The 23,442-nt window shown below is 43.2% G+C and overlaps 1 pseudogene; it reads left to right on the top strand.

Moving 5' to 3' along the window:
* Nucleotides 1-2,311: 2,311 nt before the first annotated feature.
* Nucleotides 2,312-15,693, top strand: LOC118418227 (annotated as a pseudogene).
* The last annotated feature ends 7,749 nt before the right edge of the window (nucleotides 15,694-23,442 follow it).

The following is a 23,442-nucleotide window of genomic DNA, read 5'->3' on the forward strand; positions in this document are numbered from 1 at the left end:
GTAGGGAATAGATATATTTTTAATGTAAGTAATACATAAATGTTGGCGCAGCAATCATCACAGTGAACATTACACTAAGGGTTAAAATGGAAATCTTTCACACCACACCACAACGAAAAGTTGTGAAAACGTTGACATGCGAACGTAGTCGTAACATTTAGTGTTTGTTTTCCTCCTGTAGATCGACAAAATGCATCGAAAATTAAAAAAAAAAGAATAACAGTTTTCGAGCTGCCAAAATAGAATGCCAGTACGTGCAAGCCCGTACGAGTCACGGTGGTAGCGGCTGACATGTGCTTATTTGATCCAAATGTTCCCAGATCATCTGACGATGTCGGATGCATCCACAAAGTAGACGTAGTTAGAAATAGTAGAGGCTGTAAATGCAGAAATGTTCGCGGTGGTTTAATGTTCGCGGTTTTCGCGGTGACCACTTCACCGCGAACTTTCACCGCGAACTTAAAACCACCGCGAACATTTTTCTATTAGACTGCAGTCCATGGTGTTACCGCCGCGAAAAGTCCTTTTTCCCGCTACCGCGAAATCAAATCCCCGCAAACTTAAATGCATTTACAGTACTGTGTATGTCTACAAAAGGTAAAGAAAAATGACGCCACTGTTTATGTTTATCAAATGAAATTACAGTTGCTGATAGCAAACTTGACATTGACGACAATGCTTTTGTTGAGTTGTATTGGGTGAATAATATAGCTTCTTTTGAATTTTTCATATCAAGTTCCTTCTTTCGTCGAACATCAAAATATGCACAGAATGCAAAATACCTAAAATTACAGCAAATTTGAAAAGAAAATGAGCAACACGTTATTGTGACATTCAACTTGGAGTACGTTGCACTGTCTAAATTCCTGCACCACCCTCTTCTTTGTTTGTTTGTTTGTTTTTGTTATTGTTTGGGTACATGTGCCCTAGTTGGGGAGGACGGGTAATATGTTCTCCATTTCGAAAAGGGTAGTTGACATTCTTACAGCTGTTAAATTGAAGACCTTCACCTATGTCCATACAACCGGTGTCAAGCCAAAATTTTGCCCCCTACCAAATATCTACCAAGGGTTTTCCCGTATACCCGAAATGAGATAAAAACGGCACATTCTTGGGGCGTTGCGATTTTCAAGTAGAAGTCTGAGTGGATTTTGGGAGGAGGGGTCACGCTGTGGCGACTAACCCAAACCCTAGACCAAACATTAAACTACTGTACTTCACCTTGTACTAAAACACTAACTATAACTTCAGGCATGCACACTACCTTGTGGAGCAGAAATCTGGCGGAGCAGACATTTGGCGAGACACCGGACCCATTCATCAAGGACACGGTACTTGCAAGATCTCTGACCTTGGACGGTAAAAACATCAGGGGAAAAGTAGGTTACGATCAGCACTCTAGCTGTGAAGCTATCCCCCACTAAGGCAATATTGATTCTATTGTATGGATGCTATCAGTTCACGCATCAACTAATTTTAGTTTCGTCCGTTTCCAAAAATAAAAGAGGACATAGGAATTTTCTTTTACACAGCCAGTTTTTCTCACCTGCTGACGTTTCGATGTCTGTCAGACATCTTCCTCAGAGCTTCTAATTGGAGTTCTTTTTCTCGCCGCTATAGCCGATGTAGGTGGCGCTTTTGCGGCGAGTAGAACACTATCCAAACGACAGACATCGAAACGTCAGCAGGTGAGAAAAAACTTGTTGTGTAAAAGAAAATTCCTATGTCCTATCATCTACCAACCTGATGAAACTATTTTCGGAAAAAAATAAAAGAGTTTTCCAACCTGCTTTGTACCGGAAAAAGCAGCTGTAAAAGAAACAATAAAGGCCGCAGATCAAAAGAAAAATATATCAGGAAACATATACTAATATCAACGTCGATTCCAATGTCAAAGATGAAGACTGTGAAAACAAAAATGAGTCTATTGTTCGGTATTCAATATTCTGTGTTTGTCATTTTTTAGTAGAGTAGATTCATCCCTCAAGCTACCGACATCTTGCAGACTGCAGTCGTCCCTCAGAAAGACATCTGGAGTCGCAATAAGTTCGTTAATTTTATTCAGCCTGTCGGCCAAACCAGTTACGCTATGTACAGCTTCTTCAGTGGCTAGAGGCTAAATGTGTGTGTCGTTTGCGTCCAGACCACTTAGATTTCCAATGAATGAAATTTTTTGGACCAAACTTTTTTCATACGCACGCTTGCATCAGTTTTTGGAATCCCAAAGGATGTCATCCATATATTCAAATCAACATGACCTTACTGCCATGGTAACGGTCAAGGTGAAAACCCGATACCTAACAATAACATAATGGCGGACTCGAGCGTAGCCAAGGACGGTGCTAGTACTCCTATCAGCTCCAGACAAGAAGCTAGATCAGAGTCCATCTGGACCACCGTAAATTTCTGGCAAGCTCTGGCGGTGGTGCAGTGCCTGGTGTGGGTTGCGTTTGCTATCGCTCTCGGTGTTTCAGTTGGAGGAGGGAGGGTAGGTTTAGAAATTGGCAAGGAGCAGTGTAACACCGCCGCCGATCAACACAAAGAATACCACGGCGTTTCTTCATCCGAAGAGGGAACGGTGCCAAAACCTTGCCCCGTGGGTATGGCAAGCGAGCCAGTGAACGAGGACGATCCGACCGTGTACGATGACTTGACCCCGAAAGAGCACCAGGCGGTGAGGGACTACATGTTGGCGGAGAGCACGCTAGGCCTGGTGCTGTGGGAGGATGCAACCCTTCACGATAGTTACATCTACGCCATGGGTGAGGTGGAGGATTTTCAAGCTCAGTGTTGTAACCCGGTGTCAAGCAAAATTCATACCCCTGCCAAATGTTTGCCACAGCACTTCTTGGGGGTTTCCAGTATACCTAAGGGGAGAAAAGTGTCGGCGTGGTAATTTTCAAGCAGTAGTCTGAGGATTTTGGCAGGAGGGGTCGCGCTCTACCGTAACCTTGGCCCCACACAAAATTGGCCGCGGGCGGAGCAGAATTTTTTCAGGACTGCTTGCTTCCCCTTACGTTCAATAAGTTCGAATGTTCGTTTCTCCAAGTGCCTTTGAGCAGTGTTCATAACATCAAATCCTTTTCCCAACACTGTAGAACTTCACGCCCCAAGCAAAGCCGAGGCACTGCGGTTTCTAGCAGTAGTGGCAAAATATTGGACATTCTTAAACATGGGGCATTTCAAAAACTTACAAATAAGCTTACAAACCAACGGGTTATCGATTTAAATACATCATTGTGTTTTCATAACAGTCTGCATTCAGTGGCTACGAGTAAAATCTACACCAGGGGTTCATTCATGTCTCCCTTGGGAATTTCAGTACAGAGGACTAACAGGTTGCTCGGTGTCGTTCATGGCCCGTTGCTTGCCCGCTATCTCGAGCTGCGATTTTTTTTGGTCAACCCTTACGTTACGGAAGCCTGTCCGCTATCTCGAGCTGCGATGTTTTAGTCAACCCTTACGTTACGGAAGCCTGTCCGCTATATCTAGCTGCGATTTTTTAGTCAACCCTTACGTTACGGAAGCCTGTCCGCTATCTCGAGCTGCGCTTTTTTTGTCAACCCTTACGTTACGGAAGCCTGTCCGCTATCTCGAGCTGCGATTTTTTAGTCAACCCTTACGTTACGGAAACCAGTTCAAGCCAGTTGCGTGTCCGCTGTCTCGAGCTGCGATCTTTTCGTCAAACGTTACGGAAGTGGTCAATTATGTCCAGGTCCTGTGTGGCCCGTTGACGGAAGTGGTCAATTATACGCAAAATCCAAACACTCAGGGCCCCAACGAATATCGAAACAGTCTATATAAAGACACGAAAATATGAATAAATGGAGCGTTTAATACCAGTCCTATGATCTTTCAAACCGAACATTTTTAGGTGGAGACACAGCCCGGTGTGATTCTTTTAGTTCATGTTTACCAGAATCGTTGGGGAATGCCCCACTGAATGACCAGCAGCGCCAATAGGGAACACGTACGGTGACGACTCAAGGATGACAGTGAGCGCATAGTCAGGAGCACAATCTATTTGGCAACATCTAAATGGAACCCATGATGATGAACAACCGGACCCTACCACTAGTTGCACGGGGGTGGTCCAAACCCTCATAACATTAACACTATACAATAGTGGCGCAGCATGCACGCCTGGCTTGGCACGTGTTGAGCAAATGTGCTTCCAAGTGTAAACTCGAAGGTCATACTACACATCACGCTCATTGAAGTTAGTTTTCAAGGAGCCCAGTGTACGATGATGATTATGTTTCGGTTCAATGCCGTGTATCAAATATTAGTTTAACAAGAGTGGAACTTTTGCTACAACAAGAGTGGAACTTTTGCTACCACGGCGTTCCAAGCTGTATAAAGTGACGTCCCCTCTGGCGTTATCATGTCTGCGTTACACCCAGTTTGGTGCTGTTTCGTGTGTGAGGTTGACGATTTTGAAAATGACCACCAAAATCGACTTCATTTGTTTTGGCCATCAGAAGGAGAACTATTATTCCGACATTCAAAAAGTTGTGCAGAACTTTGGGAGCTTACATGTCCAATTTTCTTCTAAAGAACGCTGTAAAGGGGAAGAAACGTGAGGCCGGCGAGCCCACAGCTGGAAAAATCCGGCGGTTGGGAGAATTTAGCAGTCATCAGTACACAAGCTGTCACCGAGCTTCTGTTAAGCAAAGTTCTCGTAAAAAAATTACATATAGCATAATCTAAAACATTTCGAAAAAAATGTTTCTCTGGTAAAATGTGCAGTATGACCTTCGAGTTTACACTTGGAAGCACATTTGCTCAACACGTGCCAAGCCAGGCGTGCATGCTGCTGGTCATTCAGTGGCGGCATTCTCCAACGATTCACGGAACGGTAAACATGAACTAAAAGAATCACACCGGGCTGTGTCTCCACCTAAAAACGTTCGGTTTAAAAGATCATAGGACTGGTATTAAACGCTCCATTTTTTCATATTTTCGTGCCTTTTATATATATATATAGACTGTTTCGATATTCGTTGGGGCCCTGAGTGTTTGGATTTTGCGTATAATTGACCACTTCAGTCAACGGGCCACACAGGACCTGGACATAATTGACCACTTCCGTAACGTTTGACGAAAAGATCGCAGCTCGAGATAGCGGACACGCAACTGGCTTGAACTGGTTTCCGTAACGTAAGGGTTGACTAAAAAATCGCAGCTCGAGATAGCGTACAGGCTTCCGTAACGTAAGGGTTGACGAAAACATCGCAGCTCGAGATAGCGGACAGGCTTCCGTAACGTAAGGGTTGACAAAAAAATCGCAGCTCGAGATAGCGGACAGGCTTCCGTAACGTAAGGGTTGACAAAAAAATCGCAGCTAGATATAGCGGACAGGCTTCCGTAACGTAAGGGTTGACGAAAAAATCGCAGCCCGAGATAGCGGACAGGCTTCCGTAACGTAAGGGTTGACGAAAAAATCGCAGCTCGTAACGTAAGGTGGAAAAACTTGGTTGCGTGTGTTTTGTGTCTTGTTAAGAAGGACCACCCGTGCTAATGCCGTTATGTAAGGTTTGCTTGAGACTCGGTGTCCCTCTTGTGTCAGGATGGCGCGTGTCCCTTGTTAGGCTGTGGAAGGCTTTGGACGAAGGGTTGATGGAAAATGTGTATACTGTCCCAGCCCAGACAACATGAAATTCAAGTACCTGATTGGCATGTAAGGTGGATTGTGTTGCAAAAATCGGTGAATTCCCTTGGGTGCAATATCATTCTACGTTAGGTCTTCTGTTAGGTTTGGAAATGCCCCATGTTTCACAATGTCCAATTTCTTGCCATGTATAGTTTCTAGACAACAGCGGTCCAAGGCCCGAGCGAGAGGCTCTGGTTATCGTCTACGGCGGCGGCAGGCTGACACCGACCGTGGAGGAGTACGTGGTCGGGCCCCTGCCCACTCCAACCCGCCACACTCCCTACGCACCGCCCGGTAGGAAGAACCCCATCCCGTGGCACAGTCGGGCGCCTGACCTGAAGGAGTACACGGCCTTGAGACAGACTGTGGGGACTGCACTCAGCGTAGTTCATAATATCCTCAACGTAATCTGTCATCTAGTCTTTTAAAAATCATTGTTTACCTTCGCCCAAATGGTTATTTTTACCTTAGCGTGCGTGTTTGTCAGTGTGCGTGTGTGTGTGTGTGTGTGTGTGTGTGCGTGTGAGTGTGTGTGTGTGTGTGTGTGTGTTTACAAGTAGAAGACCAGCATAACTCGAGAACGCCTGAATGGAATATATTGATATTAAGTATATGAGTAGGTCTTGATAAGACCTAGAAGTTCGTGTTCTGGACAAGTTGGTAGGATTTTTGGTTGGTAGATAACTTTAATTCTTTGTTTGTCTGTTTATTCAGAAGATTCATCACTACACCCTGCACAACGGTCTATTTGTTTGTTTGTTTAGGAGAGTTATGGCTACACTCTATACAACTGTTTGTTTGTTTGATTCTTTAGGAGAGTTATGGCCACACTCTATACAACTGTTTAATTGTTTGTTTGTTTGTTTTTGTTTAGGAGAGTTATGGCCACACTCTATACAACGTTAACTGTTTAATTGTTTGTTTGTTTGTTTGTTTAGGAGAGTTATGGCTACACTCTACACAACTGTTCGACCCGTTGCTTGCTGACGCCAGACACGTCGCCCCGCGGTTACAGCAGTGGAGAAAGGAAAACCTGGTTCCGAGCCGTCAGGAACTTACCCGGTGGATTTTTGCATCACGTGGATGTTTCAGGTAATCCGTCTCGGCCAGGTTTGCGAAAACAAATCCTGTATTGGTTTAGTTGCCATTTACAGGCGTCGCCATCTTACCAAGGGAGTGGTGCATGATGGGAAGGGGTGTTGCCATTTTGGTGTGTTGGGGTCTTATTTGCAAATTAGCAACTATTAGAAAATTGTTTGTTGCAGCCTTGATGGCAGGCTGCGATTACAATTGAGCTCGTTTTGACATTGCACAATGTGCAATTCCTGTCTTCTCATTGACACAATGTCATTTCTATGTGAAAACGTCGATCGAAAGGTTAATCGATAGTTTTAGCAACGTTTTATATGACACGGCACCATAGATATGAGTAAGAAACATGAAGATATACTACTAACTCTTTCAGGTCAACCATGAAAGTAGCCTGAGACACCAGCCAGTGGATGATTGACAGAGTCTTCTACAATGAACAATACTTCGACAGTCTGGATGAATTAGTTCGCCGCTACAACGATGGGACATTGCAGAAAACCTCACTTCCCGACTACTCAGACGAGGGTACAGATGGTGTACTATTCTCCTCGCTCTTACAAAGAGGACCGGAGAAACCACAGAGACCTCTTCGGGGACCCGGGCTCTTTGAGCCCGACGGTAGGCGGTACAAGGTACGGGGTCGACACGTCGAGTACATGGGGTGGCGTTTTGATTGGCGGCTCGGCATCACGCAGGGGTTACAGCTGTATGACGTCAGGGTAAACGGACAACGAATAGTGTACGAGCTGAGGCGAGAGAGGCAGCCGCCATTTATTCGGGTCACGACCCGAAAATGCTGCGTTCTTTCTTCACAGACAGCGGTTGGAGTCAGGGCTCGTTCGCGGAGTCGATTGTCCCAAGACCGCCATCTTTTTCGACGCCCTCCACCACCGAGACACTGCAGGACCGCGCCGCTTCAAAAACGCCGTTTGTTTATTCGAAATGAACTCTGGGATACCTCTCAGGCGCCATTTTGATTCCGACTACGCTGGTGGCTACGAGTTCTATGGCGGGATGGTTGACCACGCTTTAGTTCTCCGTCATATATTTACCATCGGTAACTATGACTACATATACGACTACATTTTTCACCAAAACGGAGTGCTAGAGGTCAGCGTGACCTTGACGGGTTATTTACAAGCGACCTTTTACACACAAGCCGAGGCGGCGTATGGATACCCGGCCTGGCCCAATCAGGTTGGAAACCTGCACCAGCATGGCTTCAGCTTTAAAGTGGACATCGATGTGCTGGGAACAGAAAACAGGTAAACCATGGAAATGAATGTCAATATTGGCCTGTGAAGATCAAGTAAGTCAAATTGATGAAAATCGTTGACCTTTGTGTATTTTGGTATTTGGGGCATGCGTCTAACTATGGTCGACTTCTGCCTCAGTTTTAGGGCTTTTCAGTCATACCTAGTCGCAGGGTGACCACCTGACACAGCTGGCAACCACCACCAGTCACAAGCCACATTAAAGCAGTTCGATCCATTTTACATAATTAGATAATATGACCCTATCCTGAGCAACCACCTGCCCTCAGCAAGCATTTTCTCAATCCCCAAAGTGGTTGCCGAATATATGCTTTTCTGTAGTTTACTTCTATATGTGCAATAGGCCATGGTAAACTCCACATAGACAACTTTATTTCAAGTAATAGAAAGTATTTCAACAGCCAACATGAGTACAACTGCTATTAGGGTTAAAATTTGAAGAAGTCAGTGCATAATACATTTGCAAGTCTTCAAATAGACATTTAGAAATGGATAATTTCTAGTAATAGTTAAGTTATTGTTCAATATCGACGTACATGTACATATCGTCAGTTTATGATAAGTTATGAATGATCCAGATCCAACTGGAGGTGCACACTGTCAAGCAGCTAAATTTCAGAGAAACCAGAGTTATTCACATGGTAGAGGAAAAGCGAACCACGAGGAAAGAACTCTAAAACAGATCTGAGTCATCTTACAGATGTGCCCTATGTGGCAGAGAATGTCATTCCCGTATAGGACTGTTTAAGCTAAGGGCACAACCCGCTGTACACGAAATTTGTCCGTACAATTTTTTGCGAGGCCACGTCCGCCACATATTTCGGAAAACGTTCAGGCTGTACAGGGCAGTCGCGTCGTCCGTACTGGTACATATTGGGGGGGGGGGGGGGGTGGACAAATCTGCAGCCCAATGACACACAAAGTTTTGCCTGCACGTAAAGTTCTACGGCGTGTCTGCGTGCTCCAAAGTCCGCCGGATTCCCTACGAGTACGTACGGAGGCGGTACTTACCACTTACGGATCCCAAAAGATTTCCCACGTTTTGGCACGCAGACAGCACGTATTTGCACGTACGGGGGTTGTGCCCTTAGCTTTAGCCATAGCCAAAGCTGTAGGGCTGTTACATGCATCAATTAGGATTTTACTATAGTCATTTCCGACTTAAGGGGGGGGGGCATACATGCATCTATTGCTTTAAGTTGTCATTGTTTTTGTTCTTCCTCTAATGTTCGAGACCATCGACGTTGTTCTAGAGAACACCACCAACCCGGAGCGACCAGACCTACGTCACATCCAGACACGCCTGCAACGGAGCCTCAAAACTACCGAAAAAGAGGCGGCCATTCACTACAGATTTAAACAGCCAAAGTACTACAACTTCTACAACAACCTGAAAAAGAACAGGTATTTTTGTTTTTATTTTTAGATACAGGCATTGGTACTAGATTTGCTTTCTTGTAACTCTTTTAACATACGTTCTTTTTATTCGATTTTCAGAGGGAAATTAGAGACACGCATAGCATAAGAACTAGATTTTTTTTAATGTAACGCAAAGTTAATACATTTCTAAAGCTACTTAACAGAGACAAAGCCATACAAAATAACGAAAATATAAAGCCCCTTCTTTAACGATAGGTGATTATAACTCCTCAAAATGATCAAAAGTATCTACTTCACATTATAAGCTTTAAATTTGTAATTCAAATATACCAGCATACTAGCGTGAAGCATCCAGTAATTGTGGTATAGTAGTATAAAGATATTGTGTTAAAAAAAGTGGTTGATGAGCCGTCCCGATTCACACACATGTGCATTTCCAATGCAATTAAATACAATAGTGTTCGTAATTCAGTGTTCTATTCAATAGGTAACAAGTTAAAAACATCCCACGACATTTCATAGTTTTTTTAGGTACGTAAGCTTCACGGCACGAAAAACGGTATTTAAGGATGCTGAAACCATGCGTAATGTTGACGTATTTTCCTCCTTTACGGATCTATACACCACTTATACGAGTACGTAAATATTGCCTTTAAGTGGTCTTTCTGTAGGTCCGTGTTAGTCCTTATTTTCCGGTTTTCCCGTTGTCTTTCAGCAGCTTAAAGATGTCGTAAATGATTTTTAAAACCCCCTTAAAACTTGTTTAAAGTTCACGTTTATTTGATCTAAAGCCTCTTTACGTCTCATATACAATTGCATTAAGTGGATTATAACGTGTGTTTTAGTGCCTTTTCAGCAGCTTAAAGTTGCCATAAATACTTATTAAAACGCCCTTAAGACATGTTTAAACTTCACGTTTATTTGATCTAAAGCCTCTTTACGTCTCATATACGTGTACATTAAGAGGATTATAACGTGTGTTTAGGTGCCTTTTCAGCAGTTTAAAGTTGCCATAAATATCTATTAAAACGCCCTTAGATATGTTTAAACTTCACGTATATTTGATCTAAAACTTATTTACGTCTCATATACGTGTGCATTAAGTAGATTATAACGTGTGTTTAGCTGCCTTTTCAGCAGCTTAAATTTGCCATAAATACCTATTATAACGCCCTTAAGACTTGTTTAAACTTCACGTTTATTTGATCTAAAGCCTGTTTACGTCTCATATACGTGTTCATTAAGTGGATTATAACGTGTGTTTAGGTGCCTTTTCAGCAGCTTAAAGTTGCCATAAATACTTACTAAAACGCCCTTAAGACATGTTTAAACTTCACGTTTATTAGATCTAAAGCCTATTTACGTATCATATACGTGTGAATTAAGAGGACTTAATGTGTCTATATTTTTCTTTTTAGCAGCTTAAAGTTGTCATAAATACGTATCAAAACACCCTTAAGACATGTTTAAAGTTCCCTCTGTACGTCTCATATACGTGTGCATTAAGGTGTGGATAAGTGCCATTTTAGGAGAATAATCATTAGCACATTTCAAAGCAAGAAAATACAATGGATGAAACTTTAAAATTTTATTGAATTACGAGAAAATATTACATGGAAAAGTAAAAAAACCTACAGCCTACTAGGTATTTGTGGCCTTTCATTCTGATGTAGTCGGCAGTTGAAACAATATCACAACGGTTGCGCAATTCCGTGCAGCAGTCCACAGTCCCATTTCCAGTGTCGGGTCTAGCGTCTCGGCGTAAGTTAAAAAGAGCACACATGTACAGTTCCATCTGGTCACCACAGGAATAAGAATCCGGTAAGATCTAGAGTATCCTAGAGTAGTGGCCGATATGACTCGTGTTGTTGGATGGTCCTGGATTCTGTGAACGCGAAACATGTTCAGCTTGCAGTGTCGGCTTCTATTAATCCGGATGGTGCAAGGGCCGTGATTTCCATTCTGTGTCGATTTCCAACAACAACAGCTTGTACAGAATGATAGCCACCTCGTATCTTTGAGTCAAATTCCGTCACCGGGGGTCCTAGGCGGTAAAAGCGGCGTCGCGGCCACAACTTGCGGGCTAGAGCAGGCCCAAACTTTCTTCAATACTTCTCTTAAAAAATGAACGCCTGGAAAATAACCGCTCCTTGTCGTACGTATGGCCCGTAAATTTGAACCCCCCACTCTTTTCTGCCATTGGATACATCCTATCACATGACACAGCTGTGCCACAGACGGACCAAGGAAGTTCAACCTCCTTGGACGGACGGAGGCGTGCGCCCCATGGCGAGTACGAAATAACGCTGAATAAATTTACATCTTGCCTGCCCAAACAAACACGAGCAACACGAGAAGACACCGCCTGTGTGCACAAACTGTTCTTTCTCGACGCTTGCTTGTAGATAAAGAAATAAACATATTTCGTACATTTACCTGTAGTAAGAACTGCTTGCCGTTTTATAGAGAAAACACAACTCACTGCACAAAACGGCATACCTACTACATCCTTATTCTTCAAGCAGAGGTTGAGTCGCGGAGATATTCATAGCAGTAGTCGGGATTTCTACCGTCTCTTAGCTCGAGTGGCAACATGCCACAAAGAAAACCTCACCCTGATTTAGACCCTGGAATTTCAGAACATATATGCGGTATAAAATAAAAAGGAAAGGGTCTCCTCCTGTTCGCATGAACTGCGCTTCAAACATGCCGTATGTTCAGCAGAAAAAGGCACCGTTTCATAAAACCTTTGAGACGGTATAAGCCAATAGATAAAACGGGGGTAGTACCCCCAAATTTGCTTAAGCTACGCGGATTCAAAGATTAAACATGTCGTATGTTCAACAGAAATACGCAACATTTCATATACGTCTTGGCAACATATAAGGTAAACGGGGGAGGTCTCCCCTAGTTCGCTTAAACTGCGCGGATTCAAAGATTAAATATGTCGTATGTTTTACAGAAATACGCAACATTTCATATACGTTTTGGCAGCATATAAGCTAAACGGGGGAGGTCTCCCCTAGTTCGCTTAAACTGTGCGGATTCAAATAATAAACATGTCGTATGTTTTACAGAAATACGCAACATTTCATATACGTTTTGGCAACATATAAGCTAAACGGGGGAGGTCTCCCCTAGTTCGCTTAAACTGCGCGGATTCAAAGATTAAATATGTCGTATGTTTTACAGAAATACGCAACATTTCATATACGTTTGGGCAGCATATAAGCTAAACGGGGGAGGTCTCCCCTAGTTCGCTTAAACTGCGCGGATTCAAAGATTAAACTTGTTGTATGTTTTACAGAAATACGCAACATTTCATATACGTCTTGACAACATAAAAGCTAAACGGGGGAGGTCTCCACTAGTTCGCTTAAACTGCGCGGATTCAAAGATTAAACATGTCGTATGTTCAACAGAAATACGCAACATTTCATATACGTCTTAGCAACATATAAGCTAAACAAGGTAGGTCTCCCCTAGTTCGCTTAAACTGCGCGGATTCAAAGATTAAACATGTCGTATGTTCAACAGAAATACGCAACATTTCATATACGTCTTGGCAACATATCAGCTAAACAAGGTAGGTCTCCCCTAGTTCGCTTATACTGCGCGGATTCAAAGATTAAACATGTCGTATGTTCAACAGAAATACGCAACATTTCATATACGTTTTGGCAGCATATAAGCTAAACGGGGGAGGTCTCCCCTAGTTCGCTTAAACTGCGCGGATTCAAAGATTTAACTTGTTGTATGTTTTACAGAAATACGCAACATTTCATATACGTTTGGGCAGCATATAAGCTAAACGGGGGAGGTCTCCCCTAGTTCGCTTAAACTACGCGGATTCAAAGATTAAACTTGCTGTATGTTGTACAGAAATACGCAACATTTCATATACGTCTTGACAACATAAAAGCTAAACGGGGGAGGTCTCCCCTAGTTCGCTTAAACTGCCCGGATTCAAAGATTAAACATGTCGTATGTTCAACAGAAATACGCAACATTTCATATACGTCTTGGCAACATATCAGCTAAACAAGGTAGGTCTCCCCTAGTTCGCTTATACTGCGCGGATTCAAAGATTAAACATGTCGTATGTTCAACAGAAATACGCAACATTTCATATACGTTTTGGCAGCATATAAGCTAAACGGGGGAGGTCTCCCCTAGTTCGCTTAAACTGTGCGGATTCAAATATTAAACATGTCGTATGGTTTACAGAAATACGCAACATTTCATATAAGTTTTGGCAATATATAAGCTAAACGGTGGAGGTCTCCCCTAGTTCGCTTAAACTGCGCGGATTCAAAGATTAAACTTGTATGTTTTACAGAAATACCCAACATTTCATATACGTTTTGGCAGCATATAAGCTAAACGGGGGAGGTCTCCCCTAGTTCGCTTAAACTGTGCGGATTCAAATATTAAACATGTCGCATGTTCAAAAGAAATACGCAACATTTCATATACGTTTTGGCAACATATAAGCTAAACGGGGGAGGTCTCCCCTAGTTCGCTTAAACTGAGCGGATTCAAAAATTAAACATGTCGTATGTTCAAATGAAATACGCAACATTTCATATACGGCTTAGCAAATATATTAACGGGGGAGGTCTTCCCTTCTTTGCGTAATTGACGGTTCGAAATAAATTATATATATATGGCATCCTTCGGTCAATATTGACCATGGTATACGCAACATCTCATATAACGTAAAATAGCGCATATAAGCTAACCGTGAGAGGTTCTCCCCTGTTCGAATTAAACCTTGCGCACAGAAAGTTTGAATACGTCAAATGCTTTCGGAATAGCTAAAAAACACAGAAGATTATTGTATTTGACTTTGTATTGTATTGTATTTGTATTTGCTGAGGTATAAACATAACATTTTGTACCAGAAAGCGCAATAATTTTCAGTTTTGACTGTTATAAAACAGATGACGCAATGTTTTATCTAACACCAGACAAAGGCTTATTACATTTGACTTAGCCGGTTAACATGTATTTTGTAACAGATCTAGAGAAACGGTATTTGTCCGTTTTGACAGAAAATATTTTTGAGACATTTAAGTTGTCTCTTCGGCATACTAAAATACATGTAAAATTCACGTAAAGAAACACAACAGATTAAGTTAGATTTACAAACGCTGAAATCTTCCGTAAATGCCAAATGTATGTTTCCGATGCCTTTAATAGATCTTAAAATCTGCTGAAATATTTCTCCGCCTTTAAGGGGTTTATACGTATCTCTGAAACTTTGCTTAAAAAGTTGTTTTCGTGCTGTGCTTATTTTCTCGTCTACAGGCGTTTCTAGAAACTATATGATGTCTTCGTCAGTGTTCAGGCCTCGCAATATGGAGAACAGCAAACAGATTTGCGAAATGTTAGCAGGGATATTGTGCAGGGATGTGCTGAATTGACTTGCTAACCTGATTAAAATATTTACTCCTCATTGTCTTTTCTTCTCTTCGTGGCAACCTAGATTTGGTGTTCACCGCGGGTACCGTCTTCAAGTCAACGGCATCGCAAAGACCCTGCTCCGCCGGGAAGACTGGCCAGCCATGCGGGGCGTCGGCTGGATGGACTACCAGCTAGCCGTCACTCGTCGGAAGGAATCCGAACCCTCTAGTTCGTCCATCTACAACCAAAACGACCTATACGACCCCGTCGTGGACTTTCAGTCGTATATCAACGACAACGAGACCATAGTTGATCGTGATCTGGTAGCATGGGTAACGCTGGGTTCCCACCATATCCCTGATACCAGTGACTACCCAACCACCACCACTGCCGGTAACCATCTCAAGTTTGTCTTGCGACCGTTCAACTACTTCGACGAGGATCCATCGATGGGGTCCACGAACGCAGTCTACATCAAACCGAAAGGCAATTTTCACTCGGCCGATGTCAACCGTTTTGGGACAAAGGAGGGTTCAGGCTGCCTTCCAACGGAAAGATCTTTCCATTATGATGGAACATGGTTTGACGGTGAATAACTGATAAACCGTATCTGGAGTTGGTTGGAAGCGGTTATCATTGGATCATTTGCATTGACGTCATGGGTCAGAGGTCATAGAAGCGCGCCACCATGTTGGATGTCAAACATTCAATTCGTAATCAGCGTCGAAAATGTTGAGTAATTCGAAATCACTACCCCGGCTTCATGCAGGCCCTCTTCTCTTACAGATTTTCGCTGTTAGTGATCACCCTCTATATGTGAAATCCCTCAGTTAACAAAATTGAACCCCAATCCAATGTCCAACAGGGCCCAAAATAACGGCCTGAAGTCTTTTTACTGGTTACCTATGTACCTGTAACGGTAAGAGCCCGGGTACACCCCCCTCCGGATTGTTAGGTCACCTGTTGCAAGACACGGATCTCAGCCACATGTAATAATGGCTGCCATTCATGAGCTTTCTCTCTAGCTCTGTTTTCAGGTTGGGTTTACCCGACGTTTTGATTTTTCGTTTGATGAAAAAGGCAATTTAGGAATTGTAGATATGACGTTAGATTGGAAATAAAAAAAAAATAAAGTACTGAAAGTTCTTATTTCCTCCAGAAAATTGGAGGTATAGTGTGTGCTGTGTCTCTCTGTGTGTCTGTGTTTCCTGAAATTTGTTATCAGCATAACTCTAGAACCTCTGAATGCATTACGTTCAAATTTGATATGTTGGTAGAGGTTGGGAAGGTGCAGGTCAAGGTCGATTTTTGACCCCCTGGTACGTGACCTTAGTACTGCAGCAGAACAATTTTTTGTATCTTTCGACCTGGACATGCTATGGCCTTGATTTTTGGTAGCAGAGTGCTTTTGATGTAAGAAAGAATTGATGTAGGTTTGGGCCCCCTAGCAGCTTGCTCTGGAACTGCTGGGGTATTTTTGTCAAAATCTCTCCAGGAGCATAACGGAACATAGGAACGATGGATTTCTATGATAAGTAGTATCTAGGTGGCTTGGGCAGAGATGTACCTAATGAATCGAAAATTATGCAAATTTGCAATTAATTTGCATAATTGATGAGGAATATCTATATTTACATAGTTTTCCATTTAGGGACTCAAATACATGTACATGTAACATGTAATTTGTGGCAGGTGGAAGATTAGCAGATATCAATTATGCAAAAAAGTCACTAATTTGCATAATTAATATGAATGTGTCCTAATCCATCTACGTGCATGTGGTAAATGAAATGACTGGATTGTCAACATTGTGACCTGTGTAAGTTAGTTAAACGTGTACGTAACTAAGCATAAATTATTCAGATGTGAAAGTAATTTGCATAATCAGAAATTTTCATGGAGGCACGAGGTCCCCGAACTCTTATTGTGTTTGTGTTAGCCACTCATTTGCCTGACCTTTTCCAGCCTTTTGGGGTCAGGGCCAAAACAACAGTCCGTGAACTGCCATTAAGGGCTGCATTTTCCAATTGGGACCTAGCTTAAAAGAGAGGGAATTGGCAAAAACTGAATTGGTGAATATTAACAATATCCAGGGCTACGGGTTTGGACCAAGTCTGAAGGGCCGAGCAAAAATACAATAGTTGACGATTAAATGCCGTTAAGTTAGTTTGCATAGATGTACATGTACATGTTGTTTGAGAAAACTTGTACTCAATGTTGCTGCATATAGAAAACAAACAAAAGTTGGTACATGCATGGATCTATTTATTACGAGCTTAAATACCTGACACCATAACAATCACTTCTTAAATCATATTACAAGGTCCTCGTCAACTAGACTTGACAATTACAAGGTGTATCTCACTAGGATTCTTCTAAGAAAGTTTTCAAACAAGTTCTTCTCTGCTAGAGTTCAATATCAGCAGCCTCTATTTCAGTAAAGAATTGAATTGAATTCTCAACTAGCATCAATTCAGTGCAGGCACAATCTCACATTCACTGAACTAACCACATTGACGTATGCTGACGTATATGCCCTATTAGAGATATTGTAAACTGTACAAAATCAAAGACATTGCTATTGTGGATGGTACACATATACTTGTTTTGTCAATCAAGATGATTTTCGTTAGGGAAATAAGGCATTCCTCTCTACCCATACGTGAACAGCAAGCTACTACAACGACCGATTTATATGTGTCTAAGTCTGCGTAAAGTGCGCTGGGATGTTCACTAGCAATTACATGCGCGTGCGCAGTCTAAGTTCAAGTCCTTTCCGCTCCAGATGGTGCATAGGGCGGCGCCCATATTCGTTTCAATAGCCCTTAGGCCACACAGCTTTGTACAATCACTAAAGCAGGGGGTTAGTCCACTGATTTTGGTGTGTGTTCAACTACCATGTTCTCTCCCAAATGCTGAGTGCTATGCAGAGAAAGCAGCATGTACCATTTTTTAAAGTCTTTGGCCTGAGTCTGCCGGGAGCGAACTCAGGACCTACCGAATGTAAGGCGAACACTTTTCCAACTCGGTCATGGCACCGGCGTCCACAGCACTTGTGCAAAAAAACGTGGAGGCATCTGCAAGTTTGATTCCCTCGTGACAAAAAGAGTATTGGCTGATTGTGAGTAACAACGCGGTGTTGAGACCCTTCTACCCCAAACCAATAACAAAAGAATTCTTACCGCCAGAATTTAGCTCCTAGGAAAGCCTGAAAACCATGTTTTGTTTATGTGGCATCCTCTTCTTTTGTTTATGTGCCATCCTGTTTCATAGATGCTGCGCTCATTTTTTTCCTTGGAATCTGTCATGGCTAATGTGTTAGTGACCCTCGTTGTCTTCATTTTTGGGTACCCTTTGCTGGTATCTGCCATGGCCAATAGGTGTTTGTCAATGTTGGAATAGAAGGCCGTGGGAATACAGTAGTTTGGGGATCTTCCTCCGGGATCTGACATGGCCAGTAAGTGTCGAGAAGGGCGGGGAGGGACCGTCGTCTTTCAACTTTTTGGGTTCCCTTTGCTGGGATCTCCCATGGCCAATAGGTGTTTGGCAATGTTGGAATAGAAGGCCGTAGGGACAGAGTAGTTTGAGTTCCTTCCCCAGTGGTCTGCCATGGCCAATACGTGTTAGCTATAGGGAGGGTCGGTTCGGAACTTCGGAACTTCGCCGTTTTGTATAGGTGCCCTTTTCGGGGATCTCCCATGGCCAATACGTGTTTGGCAATGTTGAAATAGAAGACCATAGAGATACAAAAGTTTGGGATCCTTCCCCTGAGAGAACGGGCCAATACGTGTTAGGGAGGGTAGGGAGCGATTTTCGTCTATTGAAATTTGGGACACTCTTGACTTCAAACTCCAGCGGCACGTGGGTGTTTGACAAAACTGGGATCGAAGGTTCTTGGCATACGTTTCGGCATTCTTCCCAAGCACTTGGACGTGGCGAATACGTGCTAGCGATGATGGGGAGGGATCTTCGTCGCTCTGCCTTTTTGTTGCCCTTTGCCGGAATCTCCCATGGCCAGTAAGTGTTTGACAATATTGAAACCAAAGGCTCTTGGCACCTTGTGGCTTGTGATTCTTCTCCTGGTATAGACCATGGCCAGTACGTGTTAGGGAGGGTAGGAAGTGATCTTCTTCGCACGATGTTTCTTTGGCCATTTTCTGGGACTTCCCATGGACTGTACACACTGAACCAGTTATGTCTGGCTTTGCCTGGTACTCCATAAGCGGCTGCACGACTTTCAGACACGGTAACGTGGCAATGTTCTGACACGGAGCGGTCTGTGGCTTCGACGAAATAAAGAGCAGCAGGCAAAGACCTACAGGATTCTGTGAGGCGCGTGTCACTAACAACTCGACCTGGCCTACTGGACACAGCGTGGTCTGGGATCTTCTGGTATGCGTGTGAGGGAGTAGACAGAGGCCGTCCGGCAGTATTGCTGTCGTGCATACCTTCGTACGTGTGTGGAAGTGCAGGTAGAGGTCGCTGTGCAACAGCTTTATTGTCTGGGATCTCATAGTACGTGTGTGGTAGGGCAGGCAGTGGTCGATGTGCAGCGGCTATATTGTCAGGGATATCATAGTACTTGTGCTGAAGGATAGCAGACAACGGCCTCCTAGAAACCGTGTCGTCCTGCGAAAGTGTCCAAACGTGCGCATCCCTAGGGTCAATGTTGTTTCTTTGCAGACACTTCGTCAGTAGGAGTCCTACAAAGAGCGAGAAGATCAGAATCCCCACTGTTGATGCAAAAGCAACCGGGATGATATAAGCTTCTGATGCTGATGTGTTCTGCAAATGATTCGTCACCAAATGCTTGGTGGTCTGGCCCGTAGGTGTTTGCAACCTGTACTCTTCTGTAGTTGTTCTCCTCCTTGGACTGGATGTTAGAGAGGCGGTCTTGTCTGTGTCAGTACCGTGCGCAGGGCACACCCTGTTCGTTTGTCTTTGGACTCGGGGGATGTTCACAACAAACGAATCGCTTTGAGAAAGGAGAATGCAGGCGATCGTTTGGGTGTGGTTAGAGCTTTCATTAATAGGGTTGTTTGATATGTCCTTTGAATTCGATGTCACCTCAGGGTTTTGTGTGTTGACAAACGTGATGCCAATGGTCCCCCTGTCCGTATTTCCTACACCCAAAGAAACCAATTGTAAGTTTTTACCACCCTTCAGGGCCACGGTGATTCCCAGGTTGTGTTTCCATACCTGTCTGCACATGTCCAGAAAGTGAAGGGTCTCTACTGGTTCTGCTTCGCTGGTAGCAATGACGACGAATGGTGGCTCACTGGCAAGACTGTTTTCCTTGTTTATGTCCCACACATACTTGGAACACGGCATGTGGCGGTGCCCAGTCTCTTTTGAATCAAAATCCCACGCAACTGATATTTCCTCTAGTTCGGGATCATTTCTGACACACAGATGGAAGTTGGGTACTTCGACAGTTATGGTGTCCGGGCGGGGGACGAATATGTGTCCCAGGAACATGTTTCTGTCGATCGCAAGACTCCATGCCATTCTGTGGGCCACTTCATCGCGCACTGTGATCAATCTGTTACCACCAATAGCAAATGTAATCAGATCGTTCATTCCTTGTATCAACTCTCCATCTAAGCAAGACAGAGAGTTTTCATCCATGTACAAGTGCCCTATGTTGAATTGGCCGTAGAACCAAGCGGCGTCTAGTACCTGTAACAGGTTGTGCTCTAGGTTCAGGTAGAGGAGATTCGGTAGGTTCTTAAAGCATCCCGGATCAATCTTTTCGATTCTGTTATTAGACAAGCTCAAGACGCTGAGTTCCTCTAGTCTAGGGAACCAACTCTGTTGGACATGGCTCAGCCTGTTGAAATCCAGGCCCAACGTGCCAAGAAATGAAAACTCACTCATGGTGTTTTCCTCTACGGTTTCAATTTCGGCCTCAAACAAAAATAAAGCATGCACTTCAGAACGGTTTTGGACCGGTAGACTTTTAGCTGATAGCACATGAAATGGGTAACCGGTTATTACCAGTGTCTGCGTGCCCAGATGGCGTAGATGGCAGGGTACCGTAGGAACTGGAGTAGCATCATTCGCAACACCGTCTTTCTGTTTCTTACATGCGATACACCTGTACACAGCCGTTTGGTAGTCCCTAAAACGTGTTATCGGCGAGTATTGTTGCACACAGTCGGACCAACTGGTCAAGTTACACGGAGGTAGACAGAATTCGAAAGAAGATGAAGAGATGGGGACAGTCAGCAGGATCAGAAGAAACAACGCCGCCATGGCACTATTTTTTTTCTTCAAATCTCCAATTTAACTGTCAAAACCAGAAAACACACACAATGAGTTGCGCTAGGACTTCACACTAACCAGATTTGAGTTCCGTGTTCAGGGCAGAAGATTCGTGACCAGGTCTTTGCTTGTCCGCAGAACGTCGTCCGTAGAAGTGTAGGTAGCGTGATTACACCTGCGCCACAGCAGAAAATGTCCGACCACCCGTTGCAGTGCCGCTCGTATTTTGTCCGACCTGCAGCTAAGATCCAGACCTATGACCACATCGTTCGTTTCAATATTGATAAGATACACCGGATGATAGACAAACGCTACTGATGAAAAATTGTTGATGAAAAATGAAAAAAATGTTACTTGTTTCCTGATTCTCGGGACTAATTTCCAGTCGCTAGCCGTCAGCCCTAAGGGGAAAAAAGATGATGAGATAGTGCGGGTGGGTCGTTTTGCAGGATGAAAGATGCGAAAAGCTTTACTTCTTGAGATAATGACACATTTGCTTCCTCCACTTTCCCCGTAGGAGTATAGTCTAGTACATGTATAGCTGGGACACATTGTAACTCTGTTGTCACCCCAACTAGTCCGTTAGCACAACTGACGGATGTTCTGTGGAAATAAGTCTGAGAGTCAGGAAGGAAGAGCCTTCGGGAAGGAAGGAACGCTCATCCTCAGCCCCGGGCACCTACCTGGACAACAAATAATGAAAAACATAACATATTTCCTGACTCTTGAGACTCATTTCCAGTCGCTACCTGTTAGCCACAAGGGGAAACAGATAATGAGATAGGGCACGTGGATCGTGTTTTTAAAAGTTGGGAATTATCATTTTTCCAGATGAAAGATACGAAATTTCGCCCAATGCTTTTCTCTTGACTTTTTTCAAATATTGTGGCTTATGGGCACTCCATAGGTCGGCTACACTCCTTTGCCAACTTTTGATACTGGCACTGATACTATCTTATGCAGAATCTGCATGGAGATAACGTAGAAAGTTTGAAGTAAAATATTAATGTGTTTCGTCTTCCATGCAGTATTTACACGTTCTTTCGCACTCAGGTAACGTCTTGTACTACCATTTTTTCGCAATTTAAAGCAAGAAATAGGTCTGAGAGTTAGGAAGTAAGAGTCTTCCGGAAGGAAGGAAGGAAGGCTCTTCATCAGCCCGGGGCACATCCCTGTCCACCAAATAGGATACATGGCTTGATTAGAAGCATCGTTTCCTGTGGCATACCGCAGAGGAAAATTGTTATGTTTCCTATTATGGCCCTGAAAATGATGGGGTCGGTAGGGTTCTCTTTTTTCTTTTTTTGTTGTTGTTAATTTCGATCGCTTCAGTTGAAGATTTTCTTGAAATGACTTATACGACGTTAACGATAATGTTATTACTGCAGCAACATGCATTGCTTAAGCTGGCAAGAAAGATTATCTGTATTATTGTCTTTACCTGTTCTTCAGTTTGAATTTTCCCCGTTCGAATTCACACATCATCAAGGTTACAGGGAAGTTACTTTACGTATACAATATTGGTAACACATATGAAACAAATACAAAATTTACTTAATTTACTAAAAATCCAATTTTTGGTGTGTGATATTATTACCTCCATGAATACGAGTGTATTGTTTTCGGTGTCTGTTTATTTTGGTGCATGTCTTTTACTATTTTGATACAGTTGCATTTGAGAGGCAAGCTATGAGGGAGAAGATGTTGCAAACGGAGACAGGTATGATGTAAAGGATATGGTCGACTTTGAGGTGAAAACGATTTTTCAACAGGCAGGCAATAATATTACATTATCCATATGCTAGCCACCTTCCCCGTATAGTGACCGGAAGCTACAATTGACATTTATAATGCTTAGAAAACCTTATTTGCATAATCAATGAGCTGCAATCAAACAAGGCATACGAGAAACTCTACAGAAATATTTTACGGAGTCGTGAGATCTTCGAACTCTTGTTATGCCTACTATTAGGAAAGTATGCTTATTCTGTTGACACGTGCGTATATTTTCAAGTCCGTATGAGGTCCGTATGAAAGTCTTAGCCTCTACCAGGCTCCACAGGTCGCTGGAAAAACAATACAAATTGGCCAGATAACATGCCAGTGGAATCAGCTGGCCGCAAACCTTACTCATCGGTTAGCTAACTCCTCTGGCATAATATGTGTCTAAATTTGTCCAATTTTTCTATTATTTTTCCAGCGACCCGTGGAGCCTGATTGATGCTAAGAACTCAATACGGACCTCATACGGACTTGAATATATACGTGAACCCGGCTTTAGGCACTTTTCGTTCAAATGAAACAGTTTGCAGATGAGCATGACACAGATAGACTGCGTGTCAAACGTCCTACAGGAACTTATACTTCAACAAA

Source organism: Branchiostoma floridae, chromosome 6, assembly GCF_000003815.2.
Source record: "Branchiostoma floridae strain S238N-H82 chromosome 6, Bfl_VNyyK, whole genome shotgun sequence".
NCBI classification, from domain to species: domain Eukaryota; kingdom Metazoa; phylum Chordata; class Leptocardii; order Amphioxiformes; family Branchiostomatidae; genus Branchiostoma; species Branchiostoma floridae.